General features: G+C 43.9%; 1 long non-coding RNA gene across 1 annotated transcript in view; it reads left to right on the forward strand.

The window, feature by feature from the left end:
- Window positions 1-9,711: 9,711 nt before the first annotated feature.
- The window catches only part of LOC135899676 (uncharacterized), a 44,933-nt gene continuing 35,273 nt past the window's right edge, over window positions 9,712-19,371 (forward strand). Inside the window, exons 1-2 of the long non-coding RNA XR_010563685.1 lie at window positions 9,712-9,924; window positions 13,465-13,536. This is a non-coding gene — a long non-coding RNA (uncharacterized lncRNA). The remainder of the gene's footprint in view (window positions 9,925-13,464; window positions 13,537-19,371) is intronic.

A 19,371-nucleotide genomic window follows, 5' to 3' on the forward strand; every position in this document is an offset into this window, starting at 1 on the left:
TCAACGACTTTCTGCGCATGCGATGAGCGCGGTAAGCTGTAGTTCCCGTCGGACACTGATTTCCGATGACGTAGGCAAAAGAATAAATCGACATTAATTGTTTTTTGACGAAAACCACTGATTCACTCGTTAAAAAAAATGACAACTGCTTGAACGTATTACCAAACACTTCTTGAAAGCCTTAAGCAGGAGCCCTCCAGACTACTGCTTCAGCATCAATCGCATTTGAGTAATCTACGGACCATTCAGTCGAACAACGAAAGAAACTCACTAACGTAGATAATGGTTGGCAATGGTTTCTCTATGCCTCTCCTTCCTAGAGGAGCTGTATAACGCTTCGATTGGGACATATACGCCTATTAAACGAAAACTTGCATGCTAGTGCAGGAAATACATGTTTTGTAACACTTCAAAGCAAAAGCAGTTCTAATACATATTGGAATAAAGGCACCGTAGTGGCGTAGCGCCCTTCACGTCGGGTTGCAATGCTCTAGGGCGCGATATCAAACCCCGGCCGCGTCGGCCGCATTTAGATGGGGGTGAAATGCAATAAAGCTTGTGTACTGTGCATAGGGTACATGTTATAGAATCTCAAGTTGTCAAAATTTTTCAGGGCAGCCCGCACTACGGCGTGCCTCGTAATGATATCGTGGTTCGGACACGTAAAACTCGACAATTTAATGTAAATTTTTTTTTTGATATAAAGTGAAGCATTCCGACTTTGAAATACATTGCGACATATGAGTCGATTCCGAACCCTATCTTTGTCGTTCACTCCCGCAAGGTGGCAGATGTTGTGGAAACAACTGTTCGGCTGTACGAGCTGCATTTCCTTGACTTCTGCCTGTAGCGTGGCGAGATGAATTGAGGTCTTGGTTGCTGAAGTGTATATTTAAACGAGGAGTATTGTATTTGCTGTAGTGAAGCGGGAAACCATTGAAGAGTAGAACGAGGGTGCCAAACATCGTTTTATGCACCTCTGTTGGGAGTGCGGGTCTAGGCTAAATACGTGCGTGATGTTACACTCAAAATACACTCTAAAATATCACTTGCTGTTCTGTTTAGAACTTTATTTTTATATACACAGCAATGAACGACAATCTCATGGGCATCATTAAGGAGTACGCAATAGAAGTCGGTGGTAGCGCCGTTAGACAGGAAACGAGTAAGCTATCGCAAGAGACGAAAGATCTGATCAAGAAACGCCAATGTATGAAAGCCTCTAACCCTACAGCTAGAATAGAACTGGCAGAACTTTCTAATTTAATCAACAAGTGTAAGACAGCGGACATCAGGAACTATAATATGGATAGAATTGAACAGGCTCTCAGGAACGGAGGAAGCCTAAAAACAGTGAAGAAGAAACTAGGAATAGGCAAGAATCAGATGTGTGCGTTAAGAGACAAAGCCGGCAATATCGTTACTAATATGGATGAGATAGTTCAAGTGGCTGAGGAGTTCTATAGAGATTTATACAGTACGAGTGGCACCCATTACGATAGTGGAAGAGAGAATAGCCTAGAGGAATTCGAAATCCCACAGGTAACGCCAGAAGAAGTAAAGAAAGCCTTAGGAGCTATGCAAAGGGGGAAGGCAGCTGGGGAGGATCAGGTAACCGCAGATTTGTTGAAGTATGGTGGTCAGATTGTTCTAGAGAAACTGGCCACCCTGTATACGCAATGCCTCATAACCTCGAGCGTACCGGAATCTTGGAAGAACGCTAACATAATCCTTATCCATAAGAAAGGGGACGCCAAAGACTTGAAAAATTATAGACCGATCAGCTTACGGTCCGTTGCCTACAAAGTATTTACTAAGGTAAAAGCAAATAGAATCAGGAACACCTTAGACGTCTGTCAACCAAAGGACCAGGCAGGATTCCGTAAAGGCTACTCAACAATAGACCATATTCACACTATCAATCAAGTGATAGAGAAATGTGCAGAATATAACCAACCCTTATATAGAGCTTTCATTGATTACGAGAAAGCGTTTGAGTCAGTCGAAACCTCAGCAGTCATGGAGGCATTACGGAATCAGGGTGTAGACGAGCCATAAGTAAAAATACTGAAAAATATCTATAGCGGCTCCACAGCCACCGTAGTCCTCCATAAAGAAAGCAACAAAATCCCAATAAAGAAAGGCGTCAGGCAGGGAGATACGATATCCCCAATGCTATTCACAGCATGTTTACAGGAGGTATTCAGAGGCCTGGAGTGGGAAGAATTGGGCATAAAAGTTGATGGAGAATACCTCAGCAACTTGAGATTCGCTGATGATATTGCCTTGCTTAGTAACTCAGGAGACCAATTGCAATGCATGCTCACTGACCTGGAGAGGCAAAGCAGAAGGGTGGGTCTGAAAATTATTCTGCAGAAAACTAAAGTATTGTTTAACAGTCTCGGAAGAGAACAGCAGTTTACGATAGGTAGCGAAGCACTGGAAGTGGTAAGGGAATACATCTACTTAGGGCAGGTAGTGACCACGGATCCGGATCATGAGACTGAAATAGCCAGAAGAATAAGAATGGGTTGGGGTGCGTTTGGCAGGCATTCTCAAATCATGAACAGCAGGTTGCCATTATCCCTCAAGAGAAAAGTGTATAATAGCTGTGTCTTACCAGTGCTCACCTACGGAGCAGAAACCTGGAGGCTTACGAAAAGGGTTCTGCTGAAATTGAGGACGACGCAACGAGCTATGGAAAGAAGAATGATGGGTGTAACGTTAAGGGATAAGAAAAGAGCAGATTGGGTGAGGCAACAAACGCGTGTAAACGACATCTTAGTTTAAATCAAGAAAAAGAAATGGGCATGGGCCGGATATGTAATGAGGAGGGAAGATAACCGATGGTCACTAAGGGTTACGAACTGGATTCCAAGGGAAGGGAAGCGTAGCAGGGGGCGGCAGAAAGTTAGGTGGGCGGATGACATTAAGACGTTTGCAGGGACAACATGGCCACAATTAGTACATGACCGGGGTAGTTGGAGAAGTATGGGAGAGGCCTTTGCCCTGCAGTAGGCGTAACTAGGCTGATGATGATGATGATGATGATGATGATGACACAGCGAAACAGAGTCTCAGTGGTAGATAAGAGTAGTCAGTGCCAGGTCGATCGGCTGGCAGCCATTTTAATTTCCTTCCCAATGTGGCACCCTCTTGTTATCTAAAAAACAACTGTTCTTGTTCGGCAGAATAATGCAAGTCTAACGCGTTCACGCCACTTTGACGTGGTGGTTGCAGTTTTTTAGTTCGCGTGACAGAAACGTGCAGTGACCGTGGCTCGAAAAAAGGTTTACTAATACCAGAGGGCTAATGCCAACAAAGTGCGTAGAAACACTTGTTTTTTTGCCTAATCGTGCATAATCAGTGCTTACACGCTATTTTTTCATAGAGAGATTTCGCGGTTGTCTTGTCGTCACGCGACAGGCAGACCAGTGAGCGAGGCCAGAAAAATGGGACCTGCAGTGGAGACCTCTAACGATAGAAATCAAAAAGTATATATGTAAATCCAACTCACATGGTGGAATCTTCGTGAAGCGAAACCTTTTATGAAGCGGTTAATAAAATCCTATAAATTTCCCCATTCGGTTCCTTCGTCTGTGGAGTAAATGAACTGGTGCGCGCTTGTGCTGTCTCTCACTCGTGCTACAAATCCGTGCTACAAATCCGCTTAGCCATGCTACAAATGTGACAAATCTCATATTTGCTTATATTTCCTCATTTCGTCTGATTTAGAATAACTGTAACGGCCGCTTCTTGGCCCATGTTGAGTTGTGGGCTTCTGCGGTAGTATGGAAATCAGCATCGTTGTTGTGAATGCGCGGCTGCGCTTTCTGCCCGATCTCCCGTTGTGCGGATATGCGATAGTATCGAACGCATAATCATCATCGACCCCCAGCGACCATCTCAAAGTGCCAGTTGGTGCACAATAGGTACCGGCCACTTTTAGGCGAATGTCCGGTTGGCTTAGTATGGAGGTAATCATCATAATGGTGGCGCAGACACTCCTCTTGACCGATCTCCTATTGTGAGCATGTGTCATTGTGTGGAAATCATCATCATATTCAACACGCAGGCATGCTTCATGGCGTGTCCCTCTTAGTCAGTATGTGTCCTAATATGAAAATCATAAACATCATCCCGCGGCGATCATCTCAAAGAGCTACTCGGTACCATGGTGTCTACCGCTTGCTTCTTGGCTGATCGCTCGTCGTAGGTACGGGCCATGGTTTGGAAATCATCCTCGTAACCAACACGCGAACACGTTTATGGCCTTGCTCCAGAGCGAGGCTGAAGACAACCAGCGTCGAGCAATCCGCCTGGCCGTTGAGGCCGTGAAGACTCACCGTCCTCAACGCGCGGGGACTGCTTCGTCCTGCCCCCCCCCCCCTTCCTACGTGTAGGTTAAGAGGCGGGCATCCCAACTCGATGGAACAATAATGTTTTCAATCAATCAATCGATCAATTGGCCGAGCCCCCTCCCACCTCCCGCTTATTGGCCCATACCTCGTTGGGGGTATGTGTTATAGTATGAAAGTTACGGTCAAAATCAACGCCCATACTTGCTGTTTGAGGGATCCGCCATTGGGAGAATCTGTCACAGTATTGAAATGATAAGCATAATCAACATGTGACTAACATCTGAACGTGCTAGTCGGCTTCGGCACTAAATAAGGGTAGTTGTGGCTTTCCACACGCCCGGCGTGTGGAAAGCGTGTGGAAATAAATACTTGCAGTTGAAACCTAATGGGTAGAGCATAAGGCTGCTGATTAAGGGGGCGAAGATACGAATTCCACGTCCAGTCATAAATTTAGACGCTCAATTGTAACAGGCAGGAGACAACGTGTACACGATAGAAAATCATTTGCAACCCAAAAATGAGTGAGCAAGAAAATTTTAAAGAAATACTACAAAGAATGTATCTATAAACACTCGCTAAATGTCTGTCCTAACTACTCATGCACCCCAAACCAACACCCGAGCTGTGGTGTCTCAGTATACAACAGGCCAAAGAACCAAAACTGTCTACCGTCCCCACATGGTGGTAGCCTGTCCGACGTGTCGCAAGATTCGGCCATTGCAACTCCGATGTGACGCAAGCATCAGCCTCCGTGGCTGTCGCCTGACGGGGCTCGTTTCTCCAGTGGCAGCAACGCATCCGTGATCAAAGTGGCACAGTATGTGGTCGTAGTCGGTAGTGTGCCTCATCGCTGACATCGCCAGGCTCTGCTCTGGACGGCGGCAGGTTACCGCTCCACGGGACTGGACCGAGGTCATGGAGCACTGCCATGGCACCGGTGTCGGGGATCAGAAGCTGGAGCTGTCGTAGGCCAACTCTCAGACGGACTATGGTCCTCGATGAATCCCGATCACGCCATCAGAGCCCAGCTGGCGATGAGTCTGCACCAGTCCATGACCGCGCTAGCAATGTCAGCTCATGTTTGCTCCTTTTTCTTCATATTTCCTCGGGTATCATGAGTTTCACGTGCCTCGCGCATCACGTGCCCACTCCGACTTCGTTTCGGCGACCAGTGGCGTCGTCTTCACATATTCATAGTCACTCTTTCGCACGTGTGTCGCCTGTCACACATGACACCATTGGTCACGCAATATTTTTTTCTAAGTGAGTGGAAATCTACTCGACGAGAGCTCAACCAACCGACCGATCCAGGCGAATATATTGAACAGTAGGTAAAGAAAGCTTCGCCTTGAAATACCACTTGAAATGTAAATGTGAAGCGTTAGTACTATCGGTTTCTCTTGCTGTTGTCCCTTCTAGGTATATATGGGGAGGGCGGTGGTGAAGATACCGATGCCAATCAATTGACAGGGTGCCAGAGGTGATATGATTTAAATTTGTACAACTAGAAAAGCTGCGTTGAAGTTTCAGTCTCCCACGACACTGAGGGCTTTAAATTCGCAACAATGACGTTGAAACCATATCAACTATTCACATGGGGTACGGAACAATTTTGCATTGCCTCCAATGTATTGATTGAAACTTTAGCGTTCGCGTCCATGATTAAAGAACACATTTGAGTATAGACCACATGGTAGACAAATATAGAAATATCTTGAACATCAAATGAAGCTTTTCTAATATTTCTGTTAATAAAGCTTTGGATAAGTGATGCTTTAATCTCAGATAATCCACATGTTTGTTCAGTTAAGCTCGTATAAAAAACACTCAGAAATCTCACGCGATGCATTTTATTCATTTGAATGTTTTCTAGATGGTATTGCAAAAAAAAACTTTCTGCTGCTTTCTGCAAAAGTTAATGCGAATACATTTAGCTGTATTGAGGCTCACGTGCCCCTTGGTGCAGCAGTCAAGAATTTGGTCAAGGTATACTGACAAACAGTAAGCATCTTCATCATTTACTATGTCCTAATAAAAGATGCGATCTGAATATAACCTAATATGAGACGTGGTGTTTAGACTGGTGCGTTGATGTACACGTGGAATAAAACAGTCCTTCTCGTACAACGGACACTTGTGGTACTCCCTGTAAGTCATGTTAAAGCCCGCGGGCGTGTGGAAAGCTGTACATATACCCTCCTGCTTCGGCTCTCTAATAAAGGCCACTCTAGAAATTTGGACCACTGTAAGGGTACTGCAGTGTACGCTAAAACTCACCGGAAAATATAGCAAATTGTGACTGTGCAGCACTGTGCACTCTGTGAGGTTGTACGTTTCTATATCTGACTCTGTCTGGACTTGTGAGTGAAGATTCGGCGCTTTGACTGATAGTGTGAAATCGTCCATGCAGTCTTAAATGGTTCATATGTAACTGTTCATGTTTTTTTTTTTCTGTATAGTCATCATTCAAAACTGTTTCACCCTTCATTGCACGGTTAGCCTGGCCGAATTACTTTGACCACCTGTGTTTATTTTAATTTTATCTGACTGTCTTCTGTCTCTTTATATGCCCAAATTCAATGATTCACTGCTGCCAGCATCATCAAATCCGATAAATAAGAACCTTGTTATGAACCTGCTGCCACTGAAGACGCTTCAGTAAGCACAATAAAAAATAGTAAATCACATCAGGCGAAACGTACGAGATGACCACGAAGCTAAAACGAGGGGCTTCGAAGTGGAATGAATGTGTGTGAAAAGCAAATCACCAAGTAGAAGGTGCTTTTGTTCGTAACTCTAAAAGTTGTACGCCCGAGTCTGAGTATAGTTGGACCTTTGGGTGTACAGCGATTGCAAAAGCAGAAAAAGGAGCACGCTAGGCGTGGCAGTGCTAAGGAGAAATGATGATGAAGCACTTATTTTGTCGCTCAAGATTTGACACATAAGTGATCACAAGTAGAAAAAGAAAACAGGAAAGTATTTTGAACTACGACTTCCGGCAGCATCGAAAAAGAAGCCGCATTCGGTTCATGACCAGATGGCGAATGATTTCAAAGGGTCTTTCATCGCACGACGGTTTGTAGGCAGAACATAGCCAAAAATAAAAAGGATGCCACCTAAATGTAGCTGATGCATTCGCTGAACTGACATGGGAAGCTCTCTAACCTGTTACTCAAAACCTCGGCAATTCGAGAAAATCTGAGACATTTTCATGTATGTATGAATCACAGATGCCTTTAGTTTATCAATATTAATCATCCTTGGAATAGCTAAAAACAGGTAAACTTCATTTTAAGCACACCAATTTACCGCGAGCATAAACTTCGCCAGAAATAAACAAAAATTAACAGGAATGAGGACTTTCACAATTGATTGCATATCAACCCATTTGTTTCATACCTAGAAGCAAGAAATTCTAATGCCACAGGAATTACTTTTCAAGTCTGAGTGACCTGAGTTTCGCAGGCAGTAAGAAAAGCAAAAGACAAATTCGAATTTTCTTCAGAATCGTTGTATTTGTCGTTGAGAGAAGATCAACGCGTTAAGGCACCATTCAAAGCAGCAAAATGTATATTCCTGGCTCTGAGTGCACCTTTATGGGAGCTTGTAATGCATTTTTGTAAAACTGCAGTTCATGTCTGTTACAGATTCTGCACCAACAAAGGTATCGCAATCGCGGGTTGGAACTAGCGGCCACCATGTCGATTGAACGAGCTGCCAAGAAAAAACAAGAATTAACCCATGCGGTCAAAGCTTGCCACCCTGAGTACAGAAAGTTGCTCCATATCCTGCGTATATATACACTGTTTCTCGTTCCTTTCAATGGCCTTTATAGTTACGCCAAATTAAGCTAGGCAAGAATTTATAGCAAAAAAAGGTGAAACAGCCCGGCATTTGTTAGGCAAAGCAGACCTGAGAAGATGTTGTTTTGAGGGCACCATTATTGGATATTTTTTCTGTTTAGTGATGGTGGTCACGCTGCTGTGCCTGACCGTCTAGACACATAAGTAGCACCTTGTAAATTTCCTCCAAAGCGTAGTTTATCTTTCACGTACCGGCTTTGGCACGACGGCTTATATTTGAATATTGTTGAAGCAAAGTAATCATTAGAAACTACTGCACAATCAATTCAATGAATAGTAGTTCTTTGTGCTAAAGGTTAAAATAGTAAATCTGAGGACAAGCTGAGGACTGCTCGACGGGTGATATAAAGAAAACTGAAAAGCGGTATGTTCTCAGAAAATAAGAACAAGAGAGGATGGGACCAAATCAGAGCAGACCAAATGAAACCGGCAAGTCATGTGACGCACAGAAATTATGTTATAGGTATTCAGAAGAAATCACCGCATGGCTTCCAAGAAAAAGAAAACACTATCAATGATGGCAAAGCGTTAGGTCCATGCATACCATCAACACGTGTGCTTTTATTGGCCGGTTCGTTTGACGACCACATTGTGTTCGTTTGACGATCCACAGGTCCTTGGAACAGGTACTCACCCTTTATTGTTTATTTTCACCTCAAATAAGGCGACCCAAGTGCCCACTTGTATACCACGTTGACAAATCAGTGACGCAGTGTCTGAACATAGACTCTGCAGCAGTTCTTCCATGAATTAGCCTGAATAATTAATACGTAATAACAAACACCTTTCTGTAAAGTGTTCATTGCATTATTAGAATAAAGCCAATGACGCACTTTGACTTACAGTTCATTATACTTTCAGCTAACAGCGCTTATGAATATGTGCAATCATAAATTCACGTTGTGTCGCACATAAGTGCAACGGTTGATTACTTCTAGCATATGTTGCAAGATTCTCAAAATTAACCATGAAGTTTTCCTCCTTCATAACCACAACAACTGTAATAAATCATTAAGGCTGTCCTATAACGAATAATTAGAACGCCTTCAGAAATCAGCCGTATTTCATATCCTTTCGCCTCACTGATGCAATCTTTGGCAATGTATGATCTCTAAAACCATCAAGGCAAACATTTGCTCTCTAATGCAATAAAATTTAACATACAGATCACACGGCCTGATTTTGAATGTCGTGACGAATAAGGTTGACAGCTGAGCAGAAGAAAATGCTTCTTTTATTCTTCTTGTTTTTCAAGAACTGCAACGATTCTTAGCAAGAGCGAAGTAGTTTCGAAGAATATCTTGGCGTGCCGGATTCTTGTAGGCCTCATCACAGTTGCACTCTTTTCAGTACTTGTCTAGAACGAGACCCTACTCGCGCAGCTGCTGCCAACATCCTCTTGTTTTGCTTTTCTTTTTTTCCGTTGATATGTTGGAAGAGCGTAAATGAGATCGCGTGTCCAGAAGCACACTGCATATGCGGGACCATATATCACCGGTGGCAGACGGATTCACGCGGAATTTTAAGATCGAGCACGAACTGTATGCGCCGACTGCCGTTGTAGCTAAGATAAGCGGCGTCGTTTTAACTATGGTCGTCACTACTGCAAGCCTAGCAGTGGGCCCAAAGGATGCTTGTTTAAATAACCTTACCTTCTTCGATATCGCTCGCTGCTGAGCCTTCTTCGGCGCGTCACCAGCGTAAGTGCTGTGAAGACACCTTAAACTTTAATCAAGTACATTTCCTATTCGTTCTAGGCGCCTTTCTTTCTTTACTAAGTGCGTGGTTTAGAACGTATATTGCAAATTTTAATCACACCAGCGTAGTTTTACCGAAAAATGCGCAAGCTTACGAATAGGCTTTGATGGACTCTATAGGCTACCGTATTTCGGTGCTCTTCACTTTTCAGTATCTTCGAGAAAATGAAAACTTCGAACGACCTCAAGAACATGTCCAAGTACTAGCGGAACTGCTGACTGCAAAGCCCGCCCATAACAGGCCACTGTGTTGGCACAGATGCTTAACCATCGAAATTGGCGCAATATCCGCGCGACGTCCGCAAGGCAACCACTGCTATTCTGGGAGTATGGCAGCAAGGTTTCTTGCAGAGAGTTCTATAACCACATGTTCATAGTTTCTAACAGTGCTTGGTAAAAGCCTCTTAGCGCACGTAAGTGTTACGTAAATCCGTATTTCGAAACCAGAGACACAATTCTTGGATATATTGATGCCCCTTGCGTATCGTAATATGTGCTTTCTTCAGCCAACTGCGAAGATAAACAAAATATTCCAGATCCACTGCATAGTGACGATTGCATTGACAGGACAGGCTCTACCACGTGAATATGTTTCCTGATAAATCCAATAAGTTTAAGCAGTTAACTGCCACAAGAGGCCGTTGTAGTATTTCCAAGGACTGCCACGGTAACAAAAAGAAGTGCTAACCGCTAAACTTGAACTTTCTAAAATTTTAACAAGGGTTTGTATCCTTGTGTCAACAATTAGCGAAGTGATTTTTGTTTTGCTTCATAGAAATATGCTCTGCGCACCGGGAATTGAAACCTATGCAATTGTATGGGCGGATGGACGTATCACTGCAGTAATGAGAGTGCTACATGTTGGCACTGTGTTTAGCATGGTTCGCGATAAGCCGGCAATGTGTGATATGAATATACATACAGGATGTTTCAGCGAACACTTTCAAAAATCTTTAATAGTTGCCCGTGGCAGACATCATAATTCTAGTTCATGAGCTGGTCTACTCGAAGCGGCGGACAATACTTCCACAATAAATTGAGATGCAATATTGACTAATTATTAAAAATTGACAAATGATGTATTCAATTAATTATATTATGGCCCATATTGCAATTTACAAATTCTAGCCGTTTAGTTCGCAAGGTGGATCCACTTGGAACGCATTTTCAAGATGACACCAGCTTCGAGATCTACATACCCATACTTTGCGGAGAAATGCATTCGCGTTCCAGTTAATTTGTTAAATAATGTTGTTTCATGCACTGAAGCCACAAGTAACTGGAACGCCAGTGAATTTCTCCACAAAGTTCGGGAATATATATCTCGAAACTGGCGTCGTCCTAAGAAGTCATTTTAAGTGGATCCGCCTTGCGAAGTCCACCCCTAGAATTTGTAAACTGCAGTGTGGGTCATAAGATATTTAGCCAAAAAGTCAATTACTGCAATTTTGTTAATTAATCGACTTTGCATTTCAATTTCTTGTGCAAGTAGTGTCCGCCACTACGACTAGACCGGCTCATAAACTAGAACTGAGCTATCTGCCACAGGCAACTTTTTGGAAGTTTTGGAAGTGTTCACTGAAGCACCCTGTATTAAACGTCCGGTTCATGATGCATGAAAAATCGTGTCCCAATGTTCGTCATCAACATTGCTTTATTAGGAATTCGCCACCGTCCACATGATACAATACAACAATACCGTTCATAGACTTCTGAGAAGCTTCAGCTGTGTGCCTATTTCAAATAAAAACTTAAGCGATCTGCATCTTTTAGTAAAACTTTTGCTTGGGATAGTTGGTTCATGCTTAAATGAGCAAAAAGCAAGGCGCAATAGACCAGGACTGAGGAAGAAGAACAATAACGACAGGACCGGCGTTGGTTCTGTCGTTCGTATTCTTCTTCAGTCCTGGTCTATTGCGCATTGCTCTTTACTCATTCTGCATCTTCCACCCCTGTTGTTCTGTACTGTATCGTGCGCATCGTGTTTCACATGGGTATGGCACACTTACCTGTTGTGCATTCGAAGCTAACATCACTACAAGCGAATCCAACTTTCGATTGCAGCTTGCTGACTTATTTTGCAATAGATAACCTCATCTTTATTGTAACAATTTTAGTTTTAAATTTAATTCAATGATTTCAGTTCGCCAGCACACGAACTTTCTAAACTGAGGCAGAGCATGCTCAACTCCGTATAAAGGCCTAACGTAGGTCAAGTCTTCAATAACACAATACACACAAAAAGCTTCATTTGTCCGACTAAATGCACACTTCACAACAAAACATACAGCAGCAGTATATGACCAAACAAGGACATCAATAGGACATCAAACAAGTACAGCTGTGATAGAAATGTAGAAACAAGAACTACAAGACAACAGCTAGCATTTACTGATTCATCGTAATTCTAGTAGAGAAATTAATATCCCTCTCCATTCCAAAGCAACGTAATGTCAACAAAGATGTCATAAGGAGTTACTCCGAAATAATTTCAACGACCTAGAATCCTTTGACCTGCACCCAGAGCACCGTGTGCGATTCCTTTTCTCGCATTCGGCCCTCGCCCTATTATGGCCTTTGCGGCCAGGCATGAAATCTGGAAATTCCTGCTGCGCATGAAAACGAAATAGGAGCCACAGTGTCAGGATGCTGTATACTGGTAACAATAATATTTGGTATAGCAACAGACGAATATGTGGAATCATTCCACTCTGACAGTTCTCACTACAGTCCACTGTTCTTTTTTTACATATAGTATCGAAAAACTGAATGGTTCATTAAATATTGCCATTGTGAGCCATTGAGTTGGCAAATAATATTGTTTTGAATAAACGGTGATTAGTGATAGAAAAACATGGGCCCTATGCTTTTTTCTTGTTAATAGCTCATAGACGTATATAGGGTTCCTGAATACATTTTATTATGTATTCAGAAGAAAGAGTTATTATCTTGTGTGCTTGCGCTTCTCAAGATTTTGCAGTTGCGCACGCAAAACATTCATAACGGCTGTCGCGGTAGGCTACTTGGTATTATAGTAGCATAGTGTTTGGTAGAAGATTCGTTTGGAGTTCGGAACCTGACGTTAGGAGCACCTAGCAAACTGCATTAACGCACAAGAATAAAGGACCCATTACTCTGTTAATTAATTTGTTAAACCAAACTGCGTGTTTACTTTGTTGACAATATTGTTGCGCCTTATAAACCATCATGGTTTTCGTAGTCACTTGGCGGTGTAGTGGACAGAGCTTATAAACAGTGCAACTACGGTTCAACTACAGAAACAAAGTAATTCCCCAAGAAGGAAAGATGTACTAAGTAAAAGTTGGAAGACACAAAGAATTCGCGGCCCCCTTATGGACTTGGTTGACGCCGGACATGGGCATTTAGTCACTTCGGAGGCTCATTTCTTCTGCAGTGGAACCAAATAATCGTTTGGTGATGAATGTGTACCCATAATGCGTCTGTTTGTTCACGTTCTCTTAGGAATGACTGAACTTATCACGACTGCCATAGTTGTCAACTTCTTGGTTCCCTTGGTGTCGACGGCGTGCCCCTGTAAGTCATGCGCCGTTTCCACAATTAGAGCACCAGCCTAAGTTTCTGTGTGGTTTTAGAATGGTAAACCATCACAAGGTGTCATATGAAGTGTAACTTAGGAGTTAGAAACATTAAAGCGTGCTGGTAATTTGCATAAGCCTTCTCGTTCTCCTTTTCAAGCTCAAGCAAACATTAAGTGAATTCTACAAGAACCGTCTTTTCTTCCAAGCCTATTATCATTCTTGGCTTTTTAAGGTTCTTTTTATTTTGCTCTAACCCTATCTAAGAAATTACATGCCCCATAGTTTCTATATGTAATGATTATTCTGATCATATGGGACCATCCATAGATTTTCATTTTACACGTGAAATTTGCAGATATTGCAATTACGGAACATACATTATATTGATTTTAAAATTTTTGAGCCGCAACTACCCATGTTAGATACTACCATATGAAGCCGACAGTTCATGAAACTAGGGAATGCATGGGAAAACGTTTTTGCTGTCTTAAATGACCTGCATGAACGATAAGGTAACAGGAAATGACAGTGGATGAAAAAATGGTCTCCAATCCACGTTGTTAAGGTGGTTGGACAGGGAAGCTGTACATGATCACTTGAACGATTACCCATTGTGATAGTTGATAACAACTTTACTTATAGTCCTGCAGAGCTTTCGTCCACAGGGCCTTAGGTCTCCCACGTGGGTACGCCGAGGTGTTGCCTCGCCGCTGTTCCGCAGGCCTGCTGGACGGCCCAGAGTTGCTATGCTAGACCTGCCATACTGATATAGCCATTTTAACTCACATGCTCTGGGACTGTAACAAAAACCCGCACCGTGCTAACTCCTGACCCTTTCCGCCGCGGTAAGCCGCTGCCTTGCGCAGCCCCAGCCTCGGCGACCATTGTGATGTACGTTGAAATTATTCACGTCACGACGTTCACATACGCTTTACCTAATTATTAGCCTAAGACGTTTCGAGGGCCTGGGACTTGGCTTGCGCTGCTACTTCGTGCGCCTACAAAATGTGGACCAGAGAGAAGACAAATTCGCCACGCTCGTATGCATGCTGCTCTTTAGGAGTCCTCAGTGTACGTGGCCGTCCGATACCACTGTCACAAAAGAAATAACTTGCTCGGCGGGTTCTTTTACGTACGAAAGTGTAGTTACGTCACTCCCTGCTTCGTATGCTACAGTCAAGCTGCCGTCGGCATGGAAGCTTGCGGAACAATAATCTTTACCGGGGAACGAATGCGGTAGGCACTACGTGCTTCGCGTTGCATGCAGGCGTAGCAGCGGCTTATCATCAATTATGTGTTTCGGATGCTTGTTTTGAGCTTGTTCTTTATTGAAACGTATGCTGTTCTGCATGTTGTAAGCGTGTTTCCAAATATTATATGCGCTGTTCGCTTGACTTTGCGGAGTGTTTGTGGCTTCTGCCTTTCAGGGGTATAAGCCGCTGCTTTAGGGGGTATGAGCCATAGATATAGTTTGTTGTCGACGTTATGTGGCGAGCGACTCCCGGGATCCTTGCCATAGACAGCTTCGCTTTAAAAACATCTTGCCGCCTGAGCGAGCCAAACCCGCATCAGCCGAAATAATCTTGCGTTGCTTTACCAATACAGTCACGACGGTGACTCTCCCGCGTCTACATTCTTGAGTATTTATGTATGTGGGCAAGATCTAATCCGGGGAATCAGCCAGTGCCACTCAGTGTCATGGTTGCGGATGCGAAACATTCTTTTGACCAATGGCATCTCATAAACCCGTGTGTGCATTGCGCATAAAACTTCGCCCTGTTCCCACTGAAATTTGTCAGCTGCCTGCTCCTAAATTTGACGTAGTACGTAAACACTTCGGCCAAAAGTATGTTCCACATCCACCGTCATGGTCATGAGTGGCGCTGGCTAACAGCCCCCTACCCCGTTAGATATTGTACACATATAGAAACGCCCGAAAATGTGGACGTGGCAACAGCCGCCGGCCTAGCTCAATTGTTAGAACGCACGAGTAATGCAGGGAGTGTGAGGTCGGCTCCAACAGGCAGCAAGTTGTTTTAAATGCCGCAGTATTTCTGTGGCTTTCCTACAAGGAAATTCGTCCGTGCGTATGTGTGACTATAAAGCAATATGTATAGAACAAAACAACTTCGATAGGTAAAACTTTGGCGCTGGTGAGCTTCGAAACTACGACCGTGCGCATATATAAGCTGACTGCCTTACCCACTGGGTTAAGCACACGAGCGTGCCGAAGGTGAATATATCTCAACCATATGAATGTGTTATGAATGTGATAGTTCAAGTGGCTGAGGAGTTCCATAGAGATTTATACAGTACCAGTGGCACCCACGATGATAATGGAAGAGAAAATAGTCTAGACGAATTCGAATTCCCAAAGGTAGCACCGGAAGAAGTAAAGAAAGCCTTGGGAGATATGCAAAGGGGGAAGGCAGCTGGGGAGGATCAGGTAACAGCAGATTTGTTGAAGGATGGGGGACAGATTGTTCTAGAGAAACTGGCCACCCTGTATATGCAATGCCTCATGACCTCGAGCGTACCGGAATCTTGGAAGAACGCTAACATAATCCTAATCCATAAGAAAGGGGACGCCAAAGACTTGAAAAATTATAGACCGATCAGCTTACTGTCCGTTGCCTACAAACTATTTACTAAGGTAATCGCAAATAGAATCAGGAGCACCTTAGACTTCTGTCAAGCAAAGGACCAGGCAGGATTCCGTAAAGGCTACTCAACAATAGATCATATTCACACTATCAATCAGGTGATAGAGAAATGTGCGGAATATAACCAACCCTTATATATAGCTTTCATTGATTACGAGAAAGCGTTCGATTCTGTCGAAACCTCAGCAGTCATGGAGGCATTACGGAATCAGGGTGTAGACGAGCCGTATGTAAAAATACTGAAAGATATCTATAGCGGCTCCACAGCCACCGTAGTCCTCCATAAAGCAAGCAACAAAATCCCAATAAAGAAAGGCGTCAGGCAGGGACATACGATATCTCCAATGCTATTCACAGCGTGATTACAGGAGGTATTCAGAGACCTGGATTGGGAAGAATTGGGGATAAAAGTTAATGGAGAATACCTTAGTAACTTGCAATTCGCGGATGATATTGCCTTGCTTAGTAACTCAGGGGACCAATTGCAATGCATGCTCACTGACCTGGAGAGGCAAAGCAGAAGAGTGGGTCTAAAAATTAATCTGCAGAAAACTAAAGTAATGCTTAACAGTCTCGGTAGAGAACAGCAATTTACAATAGGCAGCGAGGCGCTGGAAGTCGTAAGGGAATACATCTACTTAGGGCAGGTAGTGACGGCGGATCCGAATCATGAGAAGGAAATAATCAGAAGAATAAGAATGGGCTGGGGAGCATTTGGCAGGCACTCTCAGATCATGAACAGCAGGTTGCCATTATCCCTCAAGAGAAAAGTATATAATAGCTGTGTCTTACCCGTACTCACCTACGGGGCAGAAACCTGGAGGCTTACGAAAAGGCTTCTACTCAAATTGAGGACGACGCAACGAGCTATGGAAAGAAGAATGATAGGTGTAACGTTAAGGGATAAGAAAAGAGCAGATTGGGTGAGGGAACAAACGCGAGTTAATGACATCTTAGTTGAAATCAAGAAAAAGAAATGGTCATGGGCAGGACATGTAATGAGGAGGGAAGATAACCGATGGTCATTAAGGGTTACGGACTGTATCCCAAGGGAAGGGAAGCGTAGCAGGGGGCGGCAGAAAGTTAGGTGGGCGGATGAGATTAAGAAGTTTGCAGGCCCGGCATGGCCACAATTAGTACATGACCGGGGTTGTTGGAGAAGTATGGGAGGGGCCTTTGCCCTGCAGTGGGCGTAACCAGGCTGATGATGATGATGATGATGCTGATGATGATATGAATATGTTGCACCGGCGGTCCATAACAAATGCCAAAGGAGAACAGTCTCTATGAAGGCTTTGTTGAAAGCCAAGGTAATGGTGGAATAAAAGCGATCTTCAGAGTCCCATATAGGACCGACTTGGAGCATTGTAGACATCAGGAAAATTCGGACTTTTCGAAAAATTTTTGCAATAGACGCCACATCCTTGATGCGTTTCGGTGGTCGCGGGAGGCAGCTTCATTTACGACGTTCCTTCATTGAGCCGAGTGTGACTGATCTCTGAGGGTTCTCTGGGACTGATAAGTACTCAGTCAGTGTATTCGGATTATAATGAATAAGATGTTATATGGGTCTCATCATGGTTGATAATCGTTCCAGGTGGATGGATAAGGTTCTAAAGAGTCATAAGGCTCATAATGGTCGGAGCAATTCTGATAATGTTAATAAGCACCGACAATGGTTGATAAGGATCGCATCAAGTCCTATAGAGTTCATCAGGACCGACAAATCTTGCTAAGGATCGGATCTATTGCGACAAGATTGATACTGGCATATAAGGGTTGGTAAGGCTTGGATCAAGTCCTATAAAATTAATAAGGAGCGATAATTGTGGATAACATGATAACAGAAAGCAGAAAAACTGCTGTCTCGTTACACAGGCCAATGCCGAGTGATTCGTGCCGTGACTACCGTCACCTACGAGATCGCCCCTGACACCCCATCTACTTGCCAGTCCAGTGATATCATGTACATCACTAGACTGAAGCAGTATCATCGTCTCAGTGATGCCATTTAGACGCTCCGGGTCGTCGCTTCGGCCGCCGGGGGATTATGCTACACGCGTGTGGCATTTGATTGTTTGAACGAGGCGCGTGGGCGCCATCACTCGAGAAAAGAGAAGGAACAACGAACGGGGCTCGCGTGGTGAATCTAACCAGTCAGCGCTGCAACCGCTTTTGTAAATATAACCTTCAAATAGTTGCTCGTCTTACTGACTCGTTTTTCGCGTAACAATACACTAGTCTTATCAGGTTTCATAACATTGATACTGACACGGGACTGCGTGGAGATGCGCAAGTGACATAATCCTCACGCATAGTTATACTACTCCCAGAGAAGTTTGTGTCTGAATATTTAGAGCACAGCTCTTAGGCGTCCGTTCCTGCGGTGAGCGTCGGCGTTGTTCCTCGTAACACAGCGAACGAGCACAGTGAATGATGAAAACGAACGCAGAGCACAGCGGGAGACTAAATACGGCGATGGCGAAGATAGTGTAAGGAGGAAAGCGTAGGACGAGGGTGCAGTGAAACCTTCAGGCGGAAAGCGGAAATGGAGGGTATGGCGAAAGCGTGAGAACAAAAGCGTAGTGCCGCCTAATACGGGCTTTGCGGCGACGATGGCTACGATGCAGTAATTGCAGTAGCGCACGTCCTGTCGTCCTTCTTGTCCGTGGGAATCGAGTGCTGTGACCTCAATTACAGCAACAAACCAACTAGCCCAAATATCTGCACTCCTGAATGGCTACGAGATGTTGCCAGGGTAGCGCTTCTCGTATGTATGGAAAGCAAGCGCTGCATGAGTGGAGGTCTGTCTACGGCGGCTTCTGTGTAGCTTCACCACGTGTCACCCATGGGCTGCCTCTCGCAATCTCTACATTAGCGATGTGGTCGCGCCATGTCTCGCTCCGCATGCAACGTGCAACACGAGACAGATTGTCCGTGGCAGCCAGTGTATCACGAAATGAAAACACGTATAGAGCTGCGTTCAAATTTCGTATTAGCGAGTATTGTAATTGTCGGTGCTTATTTTTCGTCCACTTTAATTTTTCTTTGATCTTTTCTATGCTTCAATTTAAATAAACAAAATTTCCATATGCTTTTCTTTGTCCTATTGCTAGTTGGTTTTATGTGGTTGTGACTAAGAAAAAAAAATATACAGATCTTACTCA

Source organism: Dermacentor albipictus, chromosome 7, assembly GCF_038994185.2.
Source record: "Dermacentor albipictus isolate Rhodes 1998 colony chromosome 7, USDA_Dalb.pri_finalv2, whole genome shotgun sequence".
Classification (NCBI taxonomy): domain Eukaryota; kingdom Metazoa; phylum Arthropoda; class Arachnida; order Ixodida; family Ixodidae; genus Dermacentor; species Dermacentor albipictus.